Here is a 9,394-nt window from a genome sequence, read left to right on the forward strand (position 1 = left end):
CCGGTTGGCATTGGCACACGACAATGCCCAAGTATTGTTAACACAAAAGCTAGATGTGTAGAGTAGAAATGTCAAGGTGTACCTTGAATTGTTCATTTGATAGTTATCGTCCTTCTTATTGAAATAAAAACTTCCTAATAAGGAAGTCGTGCTGTTATTATGATAGTTGAGTCAATCTATCAATTATCTTTTTTTTAATATCATATTTCTAGTTTCTTACCAACAATGATCTTCCTTTTGAACACCCAGTAAAATAGCTGTTTGCCATTGATTGTATGTGCGTGCTCGCATATTTATCCGTCTAGTTCAAAGACTTAAAGAGGTTAAAGGCGGCGCTGAGAGAATACAGACATATTACTGCATTTTTTATCTCCTCTAAACACGCTAATGATGGTTTTAGAATTCCATGAGGCGCTATTTCACACTGAGCATGTGTTGGCTCAGTGAGTTGGCCTGTTTCAATACAGCAGTTTCTTTTCACATTCAACATATAGATTTACGTCTGACCTGTGTGGTCCCTCGTCTGACCTGTGTGGTCCCCTCGTCTGACCTGTGTGTTCGCCTCGGTCCGAACTGTATGGTCCCTCGTCTGACCTGTATGGTCCCCTCGTCTGACCTGTGTGTTCCCCTCGTCCGAACTGTGTGTTCCTCTCGTCTAACTTGTGTGTTCCCCTCGGTCCGAACTGTATGGTCCCCTCGTGTGACCTGTGTGGTCCCCTCGTCTAACCTGTGTGGTCCCTCTTGCGACTGTATGGTCAACTCGTCTGACCTGTATGGTCCCCTCGTCTGACTTGTGTGGTCCACTCGTCCGACTGTGTGGTCCCCTCGTCTGACCTGTGTGGTCCACTCGTCTAACCTGTGTGGTCCCTCTTGCGACTGTATGGTCGCCTCGTCTGACCTGTGTGGTCCCTTCTTGCGACTGTATGGCCCCCTCGTCTGACCTGTGTGGTCAACTCGTCTGACCTGAATGGTCCCTCGTCTGACCTGTGTGGTCCCCTCGTCTGACCAGTGTGGTCCCTCGTCTGACCTGTGTGGTCCACTCGTCCGACTGTACAGTCCCTCGTCTGACCTGTGTGGTCCGTCGTCTGACCTGTGTGGCCCCCTCGTCTGACCTGCGTGGTCCCTCGTCTGACCTGTATGGTCCCTCGTCTGACCTGTGTGTTCCCCTCGTCTGACCTGTGTGGTCCCTCGTCTGACCTGTGTATTCCCCTCGGTCCGAACTGTATGGTCCTCTCGTCTGACCTGTGTGTTCCCCTCGTCCGACCTGTGTGTTCCCCTCGTCTGAACTGTGTGTTCCCCTCATCCGAACTGTGTGTTCCCCTCGTCTGACCTGTGTGTTCCCCTCATCCGAACTGTGTGGTCCCCTCGTCTGACCTGTGTGTTCCCCTCGTCTGACCTGTATGGTCCCGCGTCTGACCTGTATGGTCCCCTCGTCTGACCTGTGTATTCCCCTCGGTCCGAACTGTATGGTCTCCTCGTGTGACCTGTGTGGTCCCCACGTCTAACCTGTGTGGTCCCTCTTGCGACTGTATGGTCCCCTCGTCTGACCTGTGTGTTCCCCTCGGTCTGACCTATATGGTCCCCTCGTCCGAACTGTATGGTCCCCTCGTCCGAACTGTGTGTTCCCCTCGTCTGACCTGTATGGTCCCCTCGTCCGAACTGTGTGTTCCCCTCGTCTGACCTGTATGGTCCCTTGTCTGACCTGTATGGTCTCCTCGGTCCGAACTGTATCTTCCCTCATTGACCTGTATGGTCCCCTCGTCTGACTAGTGTGGTCCCTCTTGAGATTGCATGGTCCCCTCATCTGACCTGTGTGGTCAACTCGTCCGAACTGTGTAGTCCCCTCGTCTGACCTGTATGGTCTACTCGTCTGACCTGTATTGTCCCTCTTGCGACTGTATGGTCCCCTCGTCTGACCTGTGTGGTCTACTCGTCTGACCTGTATGGTTCCTGTTGCGACTGTATGGTCCCCTCGTCTGACCTGTGTGGTCCACTCCTCCGACTGTGTGGTCACCTCGTCTGACCTGTGTGGTCCACTCCTCCGACTGTGTGGTCACCGCGTCTGACCTGTGTGGTCCACTCGTCCGACTGTGTGGTCCCCTCGTCTAACCTGTGTGGTCAATCTTGCGACTGTATGGTCCCCTCGTCTGACCTGTGTGGTCCACTCATCCGACTGTGTGGTCCCCTCGTCTGACCTCCGTGGTCCCCTCGTCTGACCTCTGTGGTCCACTCCTCCGACTGTGTGGTCACCTCGTCTGACCTGTGTGGTCCACTCGTCCGACTGTGTGGTCACCTCGTCTGACCTGTGTGGTCAATCTTGCGAATGTATGGTCCCCACGTCTGACTTATGTGGTCCCTCTTGCGACTGTATGGTCCCCTCGTCTGACCTGTGTGGTCCACTCGTCTGACCTGTATGGTCCCCTCGTCTGACCTGTGTGGTCCCCTCGTCTGACCTGTATGGTCCCCTCGTCTGACCTATATGGTCTACTCGTCTGACCTGTATGGTTCCTGTTGCGACTGTATGGTCCCCTCGTCTGACCTGTGTGGTCCCACGTCCGAACTGTGTGGTCCCCTCGTCTGACCTGTATGGTCCCCTCGTCTGACCTATATGGTCTACTCGTCTGACCTGTATGGTTCCTGTTGCGACTGTATGGTCCCCTCGTCTGACCTGTGTGGTTCCTGTTGCGACTGTATGGTCCCCTCGTCTGACCTGTGTGGTCCACTCCTCCGAACTGTGTGGTCCCCTCGTCTGACCTGTGTGGTCCCACGTCCGAGCTGTGTGGTCCCCTCGTCTGACCTGTGTGGTCCACTCGTCCGAACTGTTTGGTCCCCTTGTCCGACCTGTGTGATCCCACGTCCGAACATACGGTCCCCTCATCCGACCTGTTTGGTCCCCTTGTCTGACCTGTGTGATCCCACGTCCGAACATACGGTCCCCTCATCCGAACTGTTTGGTCCCCTTGTCCGACCTCTGTGATCCCACGTCCGAACATACGGTCCCCTCATCCGACCTGTTTGGTCCCCTCGTCTGACCTGTGTGATCCCCTCGTCTGACCTGTGTGGTCCCCTCGTCTGACCTGTATGGTCCCCTCGTCTGACCTGTGTCGTCCCCTCGTCTGACCTGTATGGTCCCCTCGTCTGACCTATATGGTCCCCTCGTCTGACCTGTGTCGTCCCCTCGTCTGACCTGTATGGTCCCCTCGTCTGACCTGTGTGGTCCCACGTCCGAACATACGGTCCCCTCATCCGACCTGTTTGGTCCCCTTGTCTGACCTGTGTGGTCCCATCGTCCGACCCATATTGACAATGTCGATATACATTAATTGCGCATATTTGAGTTCTAAATAAACACGGACGTTTGCCGTCTTGTTCTGGAAATATACGCATGCGATAATACATCCCGTTGTAATAACAGGATTAGACAATGAAATGAAGTCATAAAAGTACATTCGAAATATCATTGTGACGTCACAAATCGGATCATAGATAAAGAGCCAAGATGATACCAACTGTGTATTCCTTTCTTGGGTTCGTATCAGCTGTACAGAATCGGTACACGTTTTCATGGACCGCAACTGAACCTCACGCGAGCTTTCAAAGCTTAATGTCGTCGTTGCAGAGTATGCGCTTCGAATGCAGACATCAATTGTTTTTAAACTTACAAACGAGGCTTTTAGATACATAACAAGTTTAATATACCACGAAAGTGTCGGCTGTTTGGAGGAACTCAATTCGCCTGCATTTAGTAGACATTTACGTTTAAATAAACCAATCAGCACCTGGCAGATCGTGAAAGTAAAAGTAAGCCTACAAACATCGAGTTGGTGTGAATCTGAGTCAAATACAAGAGTTAGGACATGGCAATATTACGCCACGGAGTCGCCTTCTAAAACTAGCATAATCAAACACATCGCCTCTAATGGTCCCAACTACCTGAGGGGGATGCAGGTCGCCCCGTTATATCGCCTGAACACTGACGCTCTTAGGTGAGACGATGCCCGGCAACGGAAAGTCGCGGAGACGGAAGACATGTCAACCAACCAGGTAGCAGAGACGGAAGACCTGTCAACCAACCAAGTCGCGGAGACGGAAACCTGTCAACTAACCAAGTCGCGGAGACGGAAAACCTGTCAACCAACAAAGTCGCGGAGACGGAAAACCTGTCATCCAACCAAGTCGCGGAGACGGAAGACCTGTTAACCAAGCAAGTCGCGGATACGGAAGACCTGTCAACCAATCAAGTCGCGGAGACGGAAAACCTGTCATCCAACCAAGTCGCGGAGACGGAAGACCTGTTAACCAACCAAGTCGCGGAGACGGAAAACCTGTCAACCAATTAAGTCGTGGAGACGTAAGTCCTGTCAACCAACCAAGTCGCGGAGACGGAAAAGCTGTCAACCAATCAAGTCGCGGAGACGGAAAACATGTCAACTAACGGGAGGTCGCGGAGACGGAAAACCTGTCAACCAACCAAGTCGCGGAGACGGAAAACCTGTCATCCAACCAAGTCGCGGAGACGGAAGACCTGTTAACCAACCAAGTCGCGGAGACGGAAAACCTGTCAACCAATTAAGTCGCGGAGACGTAAGTCCTGTCAACCAATCAAGTCGCGGAGACGGAAAACATGTCAACTAACGGGAGGTCGCGGAGACGGAAAACCTGTCAACCAATCAAGTCGCGGAGACGGAAAACCTGTCAACCAGCCAAGTCGCGGAGACGGAAAACCTGTCAACCAACGGGAGGTCGCGGAGACGGAAAACCTGTCAACCAACCACGTCGCGGAGACGGAAACCTGTCAACCAACCAAGTCGCGGAGACGGAAGACCTGTCAACCAAGGGGAGGTCGCGGAGACGGAAAACCTGTCAACCAACCAAGTCACGGAGACAGAAACCTGTCAACCAATCAAGTCACGGAGACGGAAACCTGTCAACCAGGCAAGTCACGGGGACAGAAGCCTGTCAACCAATCAAGTGGCGGAGACGGAAAACCTGTCAACCAACGGGAGGTCGAGGAGACGGAAACCTGTCAACCAATCAAGTCGCGGAGACGGAAACCTGTCAACCTATCAAGTCGCGGATACGGAAGACCTTTCAACCAACAAAGTCGCGGAGACGGAAAACCTGTCAACCAATCAAGTCGCGGAGACGGAAAACCTGTCAACCAACGAACATCTATATCCCTTCTCTTTGATTCGATTCGCTGAGGAAACGCCTGATTCCGTGATATACCTATGTTGTTCTGTTTACATATGTATGTAGATAATGTGTGTAGATAGCGTGGTGTGGTGGCCAGACACCCATTTTATTGTATTGTGTTATATTAAATTTTATAGGCATACTGCCAACGTTTCTTATTTCATTATGTCATTAAAGCATATTTTCCACAATACTTTCCTAAACAATGGACAATCTGACAAAAAAAAAGAATATGACACTCGATTCTACTGTGATTGATGAAATGGAAGCTAATTATAGAACCAACATTTCTGTCGTCAGTATTAATTCTGCTTTTTGAGACCTTCCTCTCGTTTTACATGACAACAGGAAATGGTGTTTTGTGCAAGGTATGTATTCATACAGATTTAGGAAATGTAATATGCAAAAGATAAAAAGATAATATATATTTAATGAGTATCTGTACACTTTAAATTATGAGTTTATCTAACTATTATGTCTGTATCTGATAGATCTACATGTGTCCGCCTATACATTTATGGCTGGATTAGGAAATATACTTACATCTAGATTTTCTCCTATAAACATGTATTTAGAACAAATAAACCCGATCACACACTAAGTGTGTAAGTCATTTCTAATTCTATATCGAGAGAACCGCACATCTTTGCTATAGAACCGCACAGTGTGCGTACAGATGTGCGAAAGCTTATTTCGTCCAATTTTCCTATCGTGCGCACATCGTGCAGACATCGTGTAATGTTGTGCGATCCCACAACAGTATATGAATTTAGTACAAAACGGGCCACCGTGGAGCCACTCATTGTAAAAGTCTATCGAATGAGGTTTTGTGCAAGACATGCATGTACACAATTTAAGGAGTTCTAACTTACCAAAATGTATGACGTATAATCACTGTTGAATTTTGATTAGCGAATGCTTTCCCGAACTGGTTTATATTGCCAACCAGGTTAGGGTCAAGGGAGATAATCTATAAGTTTCTCAGAAAAGGGCTCTCTCCTCGTTGTAAACGACAAATCTCCGCCTTGGACAAATGGTATACTGACTTCTATATAATATATATGTCTCTTTTATTTTATGGGTTTCGAAATAACTTTCATTTTTGTGCAGAATGTGATCCCTGAAATAAGACGTTGTGACGATAGGAAGTTTATTATGTACAATACTTCATTGCGCGTGACACTGACGTACACATCTGTCCTGATTATATTCGTATCATTCAGACAGATAAGTTCAAAGGTTTAATGTTTCTACTTAGTCCTTATGTTGTCAAGGAACAAAGAACCCCGCAGCCAAATATTGTCCTGCTGACGTTAAGCAATTATTGATCGAGTACATCTGTCTGCTGGATCTAGGTGAGTTCGTACCTTGTTCCACTATACTGCAAAATACGACGGATAGATTAAGTCCATCGGATTTCTACAGAAAAGGATCTCGTCTTTCATTCTGGATACATCATAGCACATATTGCTTGTGTGTAACTCCAAAATACAAACATACATAAAGCATGATCGCTAGTATATATTTGCAATGCCATTAGATTTTGCCTCATTTCTACTACTGTTAACATCGATATTTTGCCTCTTCTTTCCTGGCTAAGGCAATAAAAAATTTGCTCATCAAAACTACAATTCCTAAACCAATCAATAACCATGGGCGCTATTTTATTTTATTTCCTCTCTTTCGATCGTATTCTCCTTACTGATCTATACCTCTTCAGACTTTGCAGACATTTAAAAAAAAAAAACAGCAGAGATCGGCGAACAATCATCATGTTCTTTAAAAGTCATTTCTGTATTACTCAACCCATGCAAAGTCGTACCCCAAGTGAACCTACATCTTTCATGCTGACAACAAAGAAAATGGTTATAATAAAAAATATATATGACTTTTGCGCAGCTGGAATGATCCTGAGATTTTAGTTTAATTGCGAAGACTCTTTGTTACATTGAAAGCCTGGAGGTTACACGTCATCACTTGTATACATTTAGAGAATAAAGCTTTGTGACAGAGCTAACTATACCCTTAGAGTGTCTGTTACCTATCCTCGGCAGTGTTCAGCGCACGAGGCAAAGATGTTTATCGTCAACATCGCAGATGTATTTGCTAAGAATGAAAAACGACATATGTACTAAATAACTGACAACTCATTTGAATTAAAAAAATTACTGTCCTTTTGACTAGAAAGGCAACTTCTTTTGAACTCAATAACTGACAGTCCTTGTGACTCAACAATTCACATTCCTATTGAACTCTATAACTGACAGTCCTTGTGACTCAACAATTCACATTCCTATTGAACTCTATAACTGACAGTCCTTGTGACTCAATAATTCACATTCCTATTGAACTCAATAACTGTGAGTTCATGTGACTCAATTATCAACATTCCTATTTACTCAATAACTGACAGTCCGTGAGACTCAATAAATGGCAAAATTCTGCTAACCGTCAACAAATGGGGTGTGACGAAAAGAGATGAAAATAATCTTAAAAAGATAAAATTTTGATCAATAAGTATTTTAATTCAGATTCTCGCTTAGTTTTGTGTTATTGCTACCAACAGATGTTTAGTAGATTGTCTGGTGCCAAAACATTGTCAGAATGTCAAAATCATCATAACATGATTTCAGTTTAGAACGACAACAGCATGTCAGACAGAAAATATTCCGTCAAACATAGGCGAAGGACATGCGACAGCGGAGTCACAGATATACAAAAGACACACAACAGTCGGAAAACAGAGTTTGTAGAAAGACACGCAAGGCCAAGAATACTGAGATTTTACAAAGAAATGTAGTGTTCGCGCATTATCCAGAACAAAGAGATTAAGTACATCACACGCAACGTTAGGAACACAAAAACTGTACAAAAAAGGCACGCTGCATGGCGCGAAACACCAAAATAACAGGTAATACAACTCTAGCATGGCGCGAAACACCAAAATAACAGGTAATATAACGTCAGGATGGCGCGAAACACCAAAATAACAGGTAATACAACTCTAGCATGGCGCGAAACACCAAAATAACAGGTAATACAACTCTAGCATGGCGCGAAACACCAAAATAACAGGTAATACAACTCTAGCATGGCGCGAAACACCAAAATAACAGGTAATACAACTCTAGCATGGCGCGAAACACCAAAATAACAGGTAATACAACTCTAAGATGGCGCGAAACACCAAAATAACAGGTAATACAACTCTAGCATGTCGCGAAACACCAAAATAACAGGTAACATAATGTCAGGATGGCACGAAACACCAAAATAACAGGTAATACAACTCTAGCATGGCACGAAACACCGAAATAACAGGTAATACAACTCTAGCATGGCGCGAAACACCAAAATAACAGGTAATACAACTCTAGGATGGCGCGAAACACCAAAATAACAGGTAATATAATGTCAGGATGGCGCGAAACACCAAAATAACAGGTAATACAACTCTAGCATGGCGCGAAACACCGAAATAACAGGTAATACAACTCTAACATGGCGCGAAACACCAAATTAACAGGAAATATAACGTCAGGATGGCGCGAAACACCAAAATAACAGGTTATACAACTCTAGCATGGCGCGAAACATCGAAATAACAGGTAATACAACTCTAAGATGGCGCGAAACACCAAAATAACAGGTAATACAACTCTAAGATGGCGCGAAACACCAAAATAACAGGTAATATAACGTCAGGATGGCGCGAAACACCAAAATAACAGTTAATACAACTCTAAGATGGCGCGAAACACCAAAATAATAGGTAATATAGCAGGGATAAAGGAAGCGTTTAGCCGACTCTTACCAGATGTGCAAAGCAGGACTGAAAAAAAAACCTTAATATTATAACTCTTTTTTTTTTCTTTGTATAGCTCTTTAATTAACGACGCGCCAGCATATAAAACAACTTAGGAACAGTAAGGTAAAGAACCGCGCCGGTGACTTTATAGGATTTCGCTGAAATTGTATCCAAAAATACCACGACATATATATATAAGAAAATCATCATTTGAGCGGTTTCAGGAAGACGTTGGTTTTAGCTTTAGTGTCCTCTACATGGTTTCCTAAATGATTCGTATAACCTGCTCCAACATTGCTGCACACTTGTTTCTGATCTACAGTTTACTAGATATTCGTCTAGGTCCGATAATGTGATTATCTGGCGATGGGGCTCGAACCATAACGAGAT

Source organism: Ylistrum balloti, unplaced genomic scaffold (genome assembly GCF_031769215.1).
Source record: "Ylistrum balloti isolate Yb309-2 unplaced genomic scaffold, AGI_CSIRO_Ybal_v1 Utg370236, whole genome shotgun sequence".
NCBI classification, from domain to species: Eukaryota; Metazoa; Mollusca; class Bivalvia; order Pectinida; family Pectinidae; genus Ylistrum; species Ylistrum balloti.